Below are 12,905 nucleotides of genomic sequence, written 5' to 3'. Positions count from 1 at the left end.
AGCAAGGCAACAGAGGACAACCCCACTGCCACTCCGGGGACTCCAGGGGTGTCTTGCGCGGAACTTCTCCGCTGCTGCTGCCGCCACTGCCCACATCGCACCCCGCTTCAGGCGGCATCCAAGTTTAGCTGGGCAACGTGAAGTCGGTAAACTCGGACCTCGGACTCAGAACCCTGGGTGTCGGCACCCAGCAACTCAGCCTCCTCCGCGTCCTGGAAAGTCAGCGCCGAAGGGCTGGACCCACATGCCTCCAAGCCCATGGTGGTAGTAATGGCGGCGGCCATTAGGAAAGACGGTGAGACGCTGGCCCATGTCCTGAATAAGGTTGGCCGCCTGCTGTCGATATGAGAGCTGACGCTGAAGTTGGTTCCTACTTCCAGTTCCTTATTTGCTTGAAAGTTGAAAACACTAAAAAAGAAGAAAAGCTGACAGCTACAGCAACTTCAAGCCAAATTAACATGCCTCTGAACCCCAAAATATATGTTGGGGTACCCTGTATGATATATCACTGGGATCAGGGGACTCTCCCCATCAAGAATAACAATACATTTATGCAATCAAAATCATCAGGCTTCTGATATTATCATAAATACATAATGATGTCACAAAATCATAAAAAATAAGTAACTGGGGGTGCCCACCCCAAACTCTGCTCTCGGCCAGGACAAATCATACACCCCAGGAAAGGGGAGGGTATCCTGTACAAGATGTCACTGTGTCCCGTCTGGCCCAGACCTTCTGCTGGGTGCAGGGCACGAATGAGGGCATCTATGCAAAACCAAAGCAGAGAAAAACATACAGGAAAAAATAAGTAACTGTGGGTGCCCACCCCAAAATCTGCTCTGGTCCACGACCAATCATATACCCCAGGAAAGGGGAGGGTGTCCTCTATGAGATGCCAGTACATCCCATCCAGTCCACAGCTTCTGATGCGCACTGGGCACGCACAAGGACATCTATGCAAAATCAAAATGGACAAAAAGACACAGAAAAAAATAAGTAACTGGGGGTGCCCACCCCAAACTGTGCTCTGGGCCAGGCGGGACACACTGGCAACTCGTAGAGGACACCATCCCCTTTCCTGGGGTATATGATATGTCCTGCTCAGAGCAGATTTTGGGGTGGGCACCCCCAGTTACTTATTTTTCCCTGTATGTTTTTGTCTGCTTTGGTTTTGCAAAGATGCTCTCCTCCGTGCCTGGTGCCCAGCAGCAGCTCTGGGCCAGGTGGGACACAGTGGCATCTCATAGAGGACACCCACCCCTTTCCTAGGGTGTATGATTTGTCCTGGCCCAGAGCAAAGTTTGGGGGGGCACCCCCAGTTACTTATTTTGTATGATTTTATGACATCATTATGTATTTATGATAATATCAGAAGCCTGATGATTTTGATTGCATAAATGTATTGTTATTCTTGATGGGGAGAGTCCCCCGATCACAGTGATATATCATATGGGGTACCCCATCATATATTTTGAGGTGCAGAGACATGTTAAATTTGGCTTGAAGTTGCTGTAGCTGTCAACTTTTCTTTTTTTAGTGTTTTCAACTTTCAAGCAAATAAGAAACTGGGAACTAGGAACCAACTTCAGCGTTGTGCTTTCGGTAGCATCCAGAGAAGCGAGTCTCCCACCACCGCCACCACTGCTTCCTGTAGTTCTGTAACATATATCCTTTTGGCTTTTCCCAGTAACACACAAAGGAACCTTCAAAGGACCTTCCATGTCGGTCTAAGGGAACCTTCTTCTAAAAGGGCCAGTGTTTCCGTTTGTGTTAGCCAGAGAGCAGTTCTGCCTGGGGCGAGGAAAGGCTTCGCCTGACAAAAGCCTGCCCGGCTCCTTCTGTGAGAGAAAACCTGTTCTATTCACACTTGCAATATTTTTGAAGCCTGCGCGCTTCCGAGGAACAGTTCACACATCTCCCTCCGTTTCTCTATGGCCATTCCTCTTTTTGGTCATCCCTTGTAGCCCTGCCCCAGTTTTCTGATTTTAACTGCTTTTATCTCTATTGTATCTGTTTTGTAACCTTATTATACACCACTTAACAGACCACTGTGTTGGGAGGTATATAAATTGTTGAAATAAATATTTGTGCTTCACGTTGGCTTATAAAGCCATTTTTGAAAAAGCATTCTTTTCTCACAGTGGCCAACTAGATGCCCATGGGAAGCCCACAAGCAAGAGATGAGAGCAATAGTTATCTCCCTGTCACAATCTACAGCTGGTTTATGAGGCATACTGCCTCTAATACTGGAGGCAATACATATCCATCCTGATTAGTATCCATTGATGGCTTTATCCTCCATGAATCATGTCTAATCCCCTTGTAAAGCCATCTACATTGATAGTTATTACTATGTCTTGTGGCAGAGAGTCCCATTGTTTAATTATGCATTGTGTGAAGTACTTCATTTTGTATGTCCCAAATTATACAGCCACAAGAGTGACTATATACTATAGTCAGCATGGATTTTTTGCTTTCCACAATGTTAAATTGAAAATACCCTCCCATGCCATTCTGATCCTTCCCATAAGCTCATTTCAAAAAAACCCTTACAAAACGTATAGTCCTGAACTCAGAAATGCTTGATACATTTTCATGACAATACACAAAACAGAGAGAATCAAGAGTTAATTTTTTTAATTTATTATTTGATTTATATCCCACCCTTCATCCCAGCAGGAGCTCAGAGTTCAAAGTGTAAAGAGAGAGAAAAACGAGACCCCTTTTGGACTTTTTTCTCTGAGTTCTCATAATCTGTTGAAATTAATTAAAAATGTTCACAGAGTACCTGTAATCCTATTACTGACCTTGTCTCATATTCTGACCTTAATCTTCTGTAGTTTAAAAGGTAAAAAAGCCTGGCTGATTTTTAATTAATTTAAGAAATTTTGGCTTGAACTCAATGATAATATCAGACATGCTCAGTAAAAACCAACGGTCAGTGTTGTAAAAGCCAGACTCACAGCTGCTTACCTAATCAGGGGGCCACACCCACATCAGACTTTGATCTCACATGAGATCGTCATGGCTTCCCCCAGAGAATCTTGGGAAGTGTAGTTTGTGAAGGGTGCTAAGAAGAGACTCTATTCCACTGACAGAGCTCCAGTGGCCAGAGTGGTTTACCAGTCAGCCGCTCTGATTGAAGCTCTGTGAGTGGAACAGGGCATCTCCTAGCAACTCTCAGCACCCTTCACTAACTACATTTCCCAGGATTCTTTGGGAGAAGCCATGACTGCCTAAAGTGAAATAACAGTCTGGTGTGGATGTGGCCAGGGACAGCTTTGCTTTAAATTTGGGTGGGAGACTGCTGTAGGAATAAAAATTATACTGTTCACAATGTTTTCCTTTTGGAAAGGAAAGGGGCTTCCCATATGCCCAGTGCCCACGCGCCCACCCAATCTCCTCCCCTCCACTTCCTGCCCTCCTCCCCCCCCAGGTCAATTTCACCTATCCTAAGCATGAGTGCACAGGAGTAAATCCCACTGAACTCAAAAAGCATGCAAATTATCAAACCTGTCCTCCCCTCCTCTCCCTTCCCTCTTGCCCCTTCCTTCTCCCTTCCCCTCCCCCATCCCCTCCCCCATCCCCTCCCCTCCCCCATGGTCAGTTTTACCTATCCTAGGACTACAACCCGGGAGACCAGGGTTTGAATTTCCACACAGCCATGAAGCTCACTGGGTGACCTTGGGCCAGTCACTGCCTCTCAGCCTCAGAGAAAGGCAATGGTAAACCATCTCTGACTACTACTTACCATGCAAACACTATTCATAGGGTCACCTTAAGTCGGAATCGAGTTGAAGGCAGTCAATTTCCTTTTCAAGCATGATTGCACAGGTGTCGGAAGGCAGAGCTGGGGTCCCAATCCCGGGGAGCTGGATCCCGGAGAGTTGGGAGAAGAGTATTCGGATGGATGGCAGAGGGAAGGGGAAGGAACTTCCCCCCTTTGGAGCGAAGACGAAACAGAGGAACTGCCAGTGATAAGGTCACTTAGCGACGGGGAGCCTGAGCCCTCCCTGGACATTCTCACGCCTCCCCCTCTTTCAGGCTCAGAGCAAGAGGGGAAAGAGGGAGGGCTGCTCACAGCCGAAAAGCGGGGAGGCAGTTTACCATCAGCCCCTCCCTTATCCCCCATCCTGGAATCGGAAACTTCAGAAGAGGAGGGGGTGATGCTTCCCCCCTCACCGCGCACACGCAGACAGCTGAAAAGACAGGAGAGAAGGGGGGGAAGGCGGGCAGTACCTGAGGGGCAGTTAAGGAGGAGCAAAAGATTGCGCGCCCGTTTGGCCCCTTCTTAAAGAACAGGCGGGAAGAAGTCCCTTGCTCTGTCAACTTTCTCCCAATGCCGCAGGACCTGTATCCCTGAATTGCTTCATGAGAAAACACAGTCTTTGTTTGGACATTACCCTAATAAAACACGAATTAACTACAGCCGTTGGTCTGGTTCCTGAGTCACATCCTGGGCCTGACAGCTTGACAGAGCCACCTAAATCACCCTCAACGCTCTCTTCACTTGACTGGGACAAGATGTCAAAGGGAGCAGCGGGGGGGACGAACCCCACTTCTGAGACGGAAGAAGTGGAACTCCTGAGGACTAAGGTAGCTGATTTGCAGATGGATGTTCAAGCCCTGCTAGCAGCAGTCAAGGCGCTGAAGACGGATAATCAAACCTTGAAGGCCACGATAGACCAGATGCGAACAGCCCCTCCAGCTGCCATAGTAAAGGTTCCCATTGGATTGCCCCCAAAATACGTGGGACAAAGTGATCAGTTGGCAACCTTCGTGGCTCAATGTGAGTTATATCTGGATGTCAGGCACACGGAATTTCCAGACGATGGGGCTAAAGTAGCTTTCGTGATTAGCCTCCTGGAGGGAGAAGCTGCAAAATGGGTGACTCCGTATCTCGTGAGAAAGTATACTGTCTTAGGAAGGTACAGAGGATTTATACAGGAGATGACCGAGATGTTTCAAGACCCGCAAAGGGCTGAAACAGTAGCGCGGCAACTAGGCGCTCTGAAGCAAGCTAAAGGGACTGTTTCCGAGTACACTAACGCTTTTAAAATTCTGTCCCAGGAAACTGGTTACAATGACGCTGCCCTGATGTTTATGTACCGGAGTGGATTAAATGCTGAAATCCTGGATGAGTTGGCCAGGACCTCCCCTCCCGCTGACCTACCAGGGCTCATCCGGCTATGCCTACAGATAGATCACCGGATGGAAGGAAGGCGCCTGGAAAGGAAGCAGGAGGTCCCGAGATACTCAGCCTCGGCATCCCGCAACAAGACCCTTCCCACTGCAGGGATGGCAGGTGATGCAACTGAGGGACAGGGAGGGGCTAGGCCAAGACTGACGGAAGAAGAAAAGGAAAGACGACACCGAGAACGTTTATGCTTTTATTGGTCAAAGCCGGGCCATGTGGCCAGAGACTGTGGACTGAAAGGGGGGAAAGCCGAGCCATCAGGAAACTAGAACACCCAGTCCACGTGCAGGCCGGTGGACTGGGGGCAGCGTTGTATAAAGGCCCCCCAACGATCCAACCTCCCTCAAAGGGGGTGTTGGTCTTGCCTATTCGGATTACAACTTCCAGAGGAGTGGTGTTTAATTCCACTGCCTTAATTGACAGTGGAGCCTCCACAAATTTTATTGATGCAAAGTTAGTCAAGCGTCATGGAATTTCCCGGTGGAAACTGGACGCTCCCCTAGCTGTGGAGACTATCGATGGGAGACCCCTGAAGTCAGGAGGGGTGACACAAGCCACGGAGGAAGTGAAACTTCAAATCCCTGGGCACGAAGAGTTCATTTCGCTATACGTGTCAGATCTCTCGAACTTTGAGGTGATTCTGGGAATGCCCTGGCTAGCAAAGCATGAACCCAAAATAAGTTGGAAGGAGGCGGTGGTGTGGTTCACCTCACAGTATTGCCAGGAGAACTGTCAACCTGAAGGAATCAAGAACACCTTAGCGGGGGCAGTGCAAGAGATCGAGCAAGTGACCCTGCCGCCAAAGTATGAAGAATTCAAAGATGTGTTTGATGAAAAAGAGGCAGAGACTTTACCCCCCCACCGCCCTTACGACTGTGCGATTGACCTAGTGCCAGGAGACAGCATCCCATCAGGGAGAATCTACTCTCTCACAGAGAATGAGAGGGAGGCCCTGAAGGAATTCCTGGATAAAAACCTGAGGCGAGGATTCATACGCCCCTCACAATCCCCTGCTGGAGCGCCACTATTGTTTGTGAAAAAGAAGGGGGGGGGAACTCAGACCCTGTAACGACTATCGCGCATTGAACCAGATCACCATCCCCAACAGCTACCCGCTGCCCCTGATCTCAAAGTTGCTGGACCGACTGCGCTCTGCAAAAATCTTCACGAAGTTGGATTTGAGAGGAGCGTACAATCTGATCAGAATGAAGGAGGGAGATGAATGGAAAACAGGATTCTTGACCGCTTACGGACAGTATGAATACCTGGTCATGCCGTTCGGGCTTTGTGGAAGTCCAAGAATTTTTCAAAAATTCATGAACGACGTGTTTAGAGACTTGTTGGACACGTATGTAATCTGTTACTTAGATGATATCCTGGTGTTCTCAAAGAACCAGGAAGACCACGACCAGCATGTGAAGACGGTGTTGAAGAGACTGAGAGAAAATCACCTGTATGCTAAATTAGAGAAATGTGGATTTGACCTCAAGTCTCTAGACTTCCTTGGATATCGAATCTCAGCGGAAGGCGTGGAGATGGACCCAGGGAAAGTAAGCTGCATATTGGACTGGGGCCAACCTGTCACCAAAAAGGATGTACAACGGTTTTTGGGGTTTGCCAATTATTACAGAAAGTTCATTCCAGGGTTTTCCAAATTAACAGCTCCTCTGACTGACTGTTTAAGGGGGAAGAAGTTTCAATGGACAGAGAACGCCACCGAGGCCTTTGAGGAGCTGAAGAGAAGGTTTGCTACTGAGCCCATTCTGCGCTTTGCTGATCCGAACCGCCCTTTCGTAGTGGAAGCGGATGCTTCAGATTTTGCCATCGGGGGGGTCCTGCTACAATTAGACCAAGAAGGGAAGGAGCTGCACCCCTGTGCGTACTTCTCTCGGAAGTTAAAGCCTGCAGAGAAGAACTACACAGTTTGGGAGAAGGAGCTGCTGGCCATCAAGGACTCTTTTGAAAACTGGAGACAATACCTAGAGGGGACCTCTCATCGAATTGAAGTGCGCTCCGACCACAAGAATCTTGAAAGCCTCCAAACCGCCAGAAAGCTGAACCAGAGACAGATAAGATGGTCCCAGTTCTTCACTAGGTTTAACTTCCAGATTACTTACCATGCCCAAGCCAAAAACCAGAGAGCGGATGCCTTATCCAGACAGCCACAATACAAAGAAAGTGAATCCGAGGACCAGCCTCAGTACGTAATCCCGCCAGAGAAATTAACGTTGGGAGTATGCCAGCCTTCATGGGAAGAGGAACTCAAAAAGGCACAACAAGAAGATGCAGACATGCTAAAATATCAGCAGGAGACGGGACAAGGTCAAGACTCAGAAGTAACCTTTCACTGGAGAAATGGACTGTTATGGTTCAAAACCGCCAGATATGTGCCAGAAGGGGAATTAAGGCTCAGAATCCTACGCCAGTGTCATGATTCCATCACAGCGGGACACTTTGGGATTTACAAGACCATTCAGAACGTGGCCAAGGACTTCTGGTGGCCTAAAATGCGTCGGGATATTGAGAGTTATGTAAAGTCCTGCTCTGTCTGTCTGCGGACAAAAACACAAACAGGGACACCAGCAGGACTGTTACAACCGTTGCCTGTCCCACACGAACCCTGGAAGGACCTCTCCATGGATTTTATAACTGATCTACCCAAGTCCCAAGGAATGACAGCCATCTTAGTAGTGGTGGATCTACTTACCAAAATGGCACACTTTCTTCCTTGTGCAGGGGCCTTAGAGGCTAAAGAAACGGACAAGTTATTCATAAAAGAAGTCTACCGGCTGCATGGATTGCCAAACAGCGTAGTCTCAGACCGAGGAACTCAGTTCACAGCCAAATTTTGGAGAGCAATGTGGAAACAGTTGCAGACGGAATTAAAACTCTCCTCCGCCCATCACCCCCAGACAGATGGGCAGACGGAACGCTTGAACGCCGTTTTGGAAAGATATTTACGAAGTTATGTGTCCTATCAACAGACTGACTGGGTATCATATTTGCATTTTGCAGAGTTCGCCTACAACAATTCTCTGCACTCCAGCACTCAACAAACCCCGTTCTTCGCTAATTATGGATTCCATCCTAAAGTCTTTCCAAGCAGCTCAGAAGGAATGCTGGTACCGGCAGCCGAGAACTTCCTTAAGGAATTGCAAGCGGCGCAACAGACACTGAAACAGCAGTTAAACGAAGCCAAAACGGAGTACAAGCAAGTTGCTGACCTGCACAGGAAGGAGCCCCCCCCCCCTTCAACCGGGAGACCAGGTATGGCTGTCCACCCGCTTCCTCCAGATGCCGGGCAAATGTAGAAAATAACAAGACAAGAGGGTGGGTCCTTTCAAAATAGAAACTCAAATCAATCCCGTGGCGTACCGACTGAAGCTGCCTGACACGTTTAAAATACATCCTGTGTTCCATCGATCCCTCTTAACGAAAGCCGCCCCTCCCAGTGAGTTACAGCCGGAGGAACCTCCCGGAGCTCCACTCCTGGTAAATGAGCAGCTTGAGTTTGAAGTTGAGGAGATCTTAGATTCCAGGATCAGACGCCACAAGCTGCAGTACTTGATTCACTGGAAAGGCTATGGGGTGGCTGACAGATCATGGGAAGATGCAGCTGATGTGCATGCTCCAGAATTGGTAAAACTTTTCCATCAACGTTTTCCCCACCGTCCCAAGCCAGACAAGGGGAGGGGGGCACAGCCTGGGAGGGGGGATGGTGTCGGAAGGCAGAGCTGGGGTCCCAATCCCGGGGAGCTGGATCCCAGAGAGTTGGGAGAAGAGTATTCGGATGGACGGCAGAGGGAAGGGGGAGGGACTTCCCCCCTTTGGAGTGAAGACGAAACAGAGGAACTGCCAGTGATAAGGTCGCTTAGCGACGGGGAGCCTGAGCCCTCCCTGGACATTCTCACGCCTCCCCCTCTTTCAGGCTCAGAGCAATGGGGAAAGAGGGAGGGCTGCTCACAGCCGAAAAGCGGGGAGGCAGTTTACCATCAGCCCCTCCCCTATCCCCCATCCTGGAATCGGAAACTTCAGAAGAGGAGGGGGTGATGCTTCCCCCCTCACCGCGCACACGCAGACAGCTGAAAAGACAGGAGAGAAGGGGGGGAAGGCGGGCAGTACCTGAGGGGCAGTTAAGGAGGAGCGAAAGATTGCGCGCCCGTTTGGCCCCTTCTTAAAGAACAGGCGGGAAGAAGTCCCTTGCTCTGTCAACTTTCTCCCAATGCCGCAGGACCTGCATCCCTGTATTGCTTCATGAGAAAACGCAGTCTTTGTTTGGACATTACCCTAATAAAACACGAATTAACTACAGCCGTTGGTCTGGTTCCTGAGTCACATCCTGGGCCTGACAACAGGAGTAAATCCCACTGAACTCAATAAATATACAAATAATCAAACCTGATCTCCCCTTCTCCTCCCTCTTCCCACTCCCTCCCTTCCCTCCTCCAATGCCCTCCTTCCCCTCCCCCCCCAGTCAGTTTTACCTATCCTAGCCATGATTGCACAGGAGTAAATTCCATTGAACTCAATAAGCATGCAAATGATCAGACCTGCCTTTCCCCTCCTGCTCTTCTCCCTTCCTCCTCCCTTTTTCCTTCTTTCTTCCCTGCTCACTCCAGGTTTCCCTCCCCATGGTCAGTTTTACCTATCCTAAGTATGATTGCACAGGAGTAAATCCCACTGAACTCAGTAAACATGCAAATCATCAAACCTACTCTCCTCCCCCCCTTCCGCCTGCTCCCCTCCCCTCCCCGTGGTCAGTTTCACCTATCCTAAGCATGATTGCAGGGGAGTAAATCTCACTGAACTCAATAAGCATGCAAATAATCGATCCAGCAAACTTGCACAGGATCCCATTTCTTGCCTCCCGGACTAAAAAGCAGAGAAATTCACTAATAGGCAAAACCCCTTGCAGTTTAAGAATGTACCTATAGCAAACAGATATTTCTACCTATCTTTAAAAAGCAGGGAAATTGGGCAGCTATAGTGAATGCACCAGGGGAGCAGGAGACCTGACCTCCTCTCTGAGATATTGCACTGCCCTACAAATTTGTAAAAATGCAAACACAATTTGGGTTGGTCTTTCACACTCCAATCCACTTCCTGTGTGGCTTGGAAGAATTTGGTAACATGTGCCTCTGAGCATATGGTGAGTGGTGGCAACACCTGCAGTCAGCCCAAATAACAAACAAGAGATGTGCTGTACTGATCCTGTTTTAGCAGGGAGGAAGCAACTATATTAAGACAGTTGATATAGTTCAGATAGTCACTTTAAATATGTTTGATTTACTTTGCAATTTTAGTGAACTTTCCTATAGTAAATCATTCTCTTTTGCTTCTGTTTCTGTGAATATGTGAACTACAGCAACAATTTACAACACTAAAAAAAGCTCCAAAAACAATGATGGAATAATGTCACTGACTGTTCTGCAGAATAGTTTCCAATGGACATGAGGAATGTCTCAGTTTGCACAAGATAAAACAGTGGGAGGTGAAATATATGTTTTTAATTGACCATGCCCACCTTACCTTAAGTGGAGTGGTTTAACCATAGCAGGCTGAAAACATGCACCTTGGGCAGGCAAAGTTTTTTTCCCCAACCGCTAGAGTTATTGCTTAAGTAGCAACATATTGTAATCTGTCTGATTTTACATCAAACTGCAGTTTCAGATTCAACTGTTAATGCACCCAAAATAGAAATAGAACCAGAGCTTGGAAAAGTTACTTTTTTGAACTACAACTCCCATCAGCCCAATCCAGTGGCCATGCTGGCTGGGGCTGATGGGAATCGTAGTTCAAAAAAGTAACTTTTCCAAGCTCTGAATAGAACATAACCACGTTTGAAACAAAAAAGGCTATCTTCACCACCATATCTTTGACCAATAAAAAGGCTTTGAAACTAATAAAAATAAATTTGACACATATTTCTACAATGAATAATGAGAGAAATATAATTTTCTAGGTTAGATTCTCTGTAGAAACAGTAGTAACACAGAAAACAGTAGTAAGAACACCAACATAAAAAAATGTAATTCTCCATCTTTGGAGATGGCAGGTGTTGCCACCACTCACCATATACTCAGAAGCACACATTACCAAATTCTTCCAAGCTACACAGGAAGTGGATTGGACTGTGAAAGACCAACCCAAATTGTGTTTGCAGTTTGACAAATTTGTAGGGCAGTATAATATCTCAGAAACGAGGTCAGGTGTCTTACTCCCCTGGTGCATTCACTACAGCTGCCCAATTTCTCTGCTTTTTAAAGAGATATCTGTTGGCTATAGGTACATTCTTAAACTGCAAGGTTTTTTGCCTATTAGTGAATCTTTAACATTCAGCTTCCGCATGTGCCTTAACATTCTTAATACCTTGAAGCATATAAACTTAAGTAGGGATGGAGAAACTGTGACCAGATATTGCAATTATCATTATCCCTTAACATTCGTTAGGCTTGCTGGGGCTGATGGGAGTTGTAGTTCAGCAACTTCTGGAAAGCCACAGGTTCCTCACACCTTTCCCAACCAGTGGGCCGCCAGATGTTGTTGGACCACAACTCCCATCAGCCTCAGCCAGCATTGCCAATGGTCAGGAAAGATGGGAATTGTGGTCCAACAACATCTGGAGGCACACCGGTTGGGAAAGGCTGCCTTAAAGGACCAAAGGTTCCCCACCCTTGCAGTAGAAAGTACTAAGAAAAAGATTTAATTGCTCAATGTTTTGTGCTATGAGTTGGATATCATCCTCATCATCATCAATCTTTATTTACAGTCAACTGACCACAAATATAAAACATAATGCTGGGAGTTATAAGACTACATAGTAACACAGGGTACAACAAGCAACAAATTGGATTATATAAATAACTCTTATTTAATTACTGTTGACAATCATACAGGGTCTAGTCTGGATGGCCAAGTTCAGGAACTTTGCCACTTGCTCGGTAATTGCCTTTTCTGAACCCTCAAGTAAAACAGTCAAAAGGGACTGAAAAGAACGGCCTGGAAAAGACTGCATAATAGGGTATATTAGGTCTTTTCTGGCCCGTTCATAATAGCTACAGTTGAACAGGACGTGTGAAATAGACTCCACTGAGTTGGATATCAATGGCCACCCTATACTTGCGGGGCAGAGGGAAGAGAGACAACTTATATAACAAAGAAATTTCGGTCAATGAGAAGTTGTACTGATGCTGAACAAGGAGCAAGTTTCTCAATTGTGGGTTCCCTTTTACACACTGAACCAAGTCTGTTTATCATGTGCAAGAGCCACCCACTATATCAGAGATTGCCAGTCCAGTACCTACAGGTACCAGTATGGTGGCAGTTGTGTATTTTTTTAAATAGCAGGCACTTTCTTCACCTGTGGAAGGACTTTTCTGAATGAGCATGGAGGTGTTCAGATATGTTGTGTGTGTGCAATTGAGAGGGGTGCACTTGGGTAAAGAGAGATGTGTGGTGTGTGTCTGAGAGAGGACAAGGGAGGGGTAGGTATGTATGGCCCGTGACAGAGGAAGAAATATAGTGTATGTGAGAGACAAAGGTGTTGTTTGTACCTGTGGACTGAGAAAGAGATGTGTGGCTGTGTATATATTAAGTATGGGTATACATATATACAAGAGGATCTGTGGTCTTTATGTGTGTGGTGCATGTGCAAGAGTGTGGTATGACCACCTTGTATATTTGCTGGTACTTTGGAATATTCTGT

The sequence above is a fragment of the Rhineura floridana genome, chromosome 7 (genome assembly GCF_030035675.1).
Source record: "Rhineura floridana isolate rRhiFlo1 chromosome 7, rRhiFlo1.hap2, whole genome shotgun sequence".
In the NCBI taxonomy this organism is placed as follows: domain Eukaryota; kingdom Metazoa; phylum Chordata; class Lepidosauria; order Squamata; family Rhineuridae; genus Rhineura; species Rhineura floridana.
Note: the sequence above shows the minus strand (reverse complement) of the source record.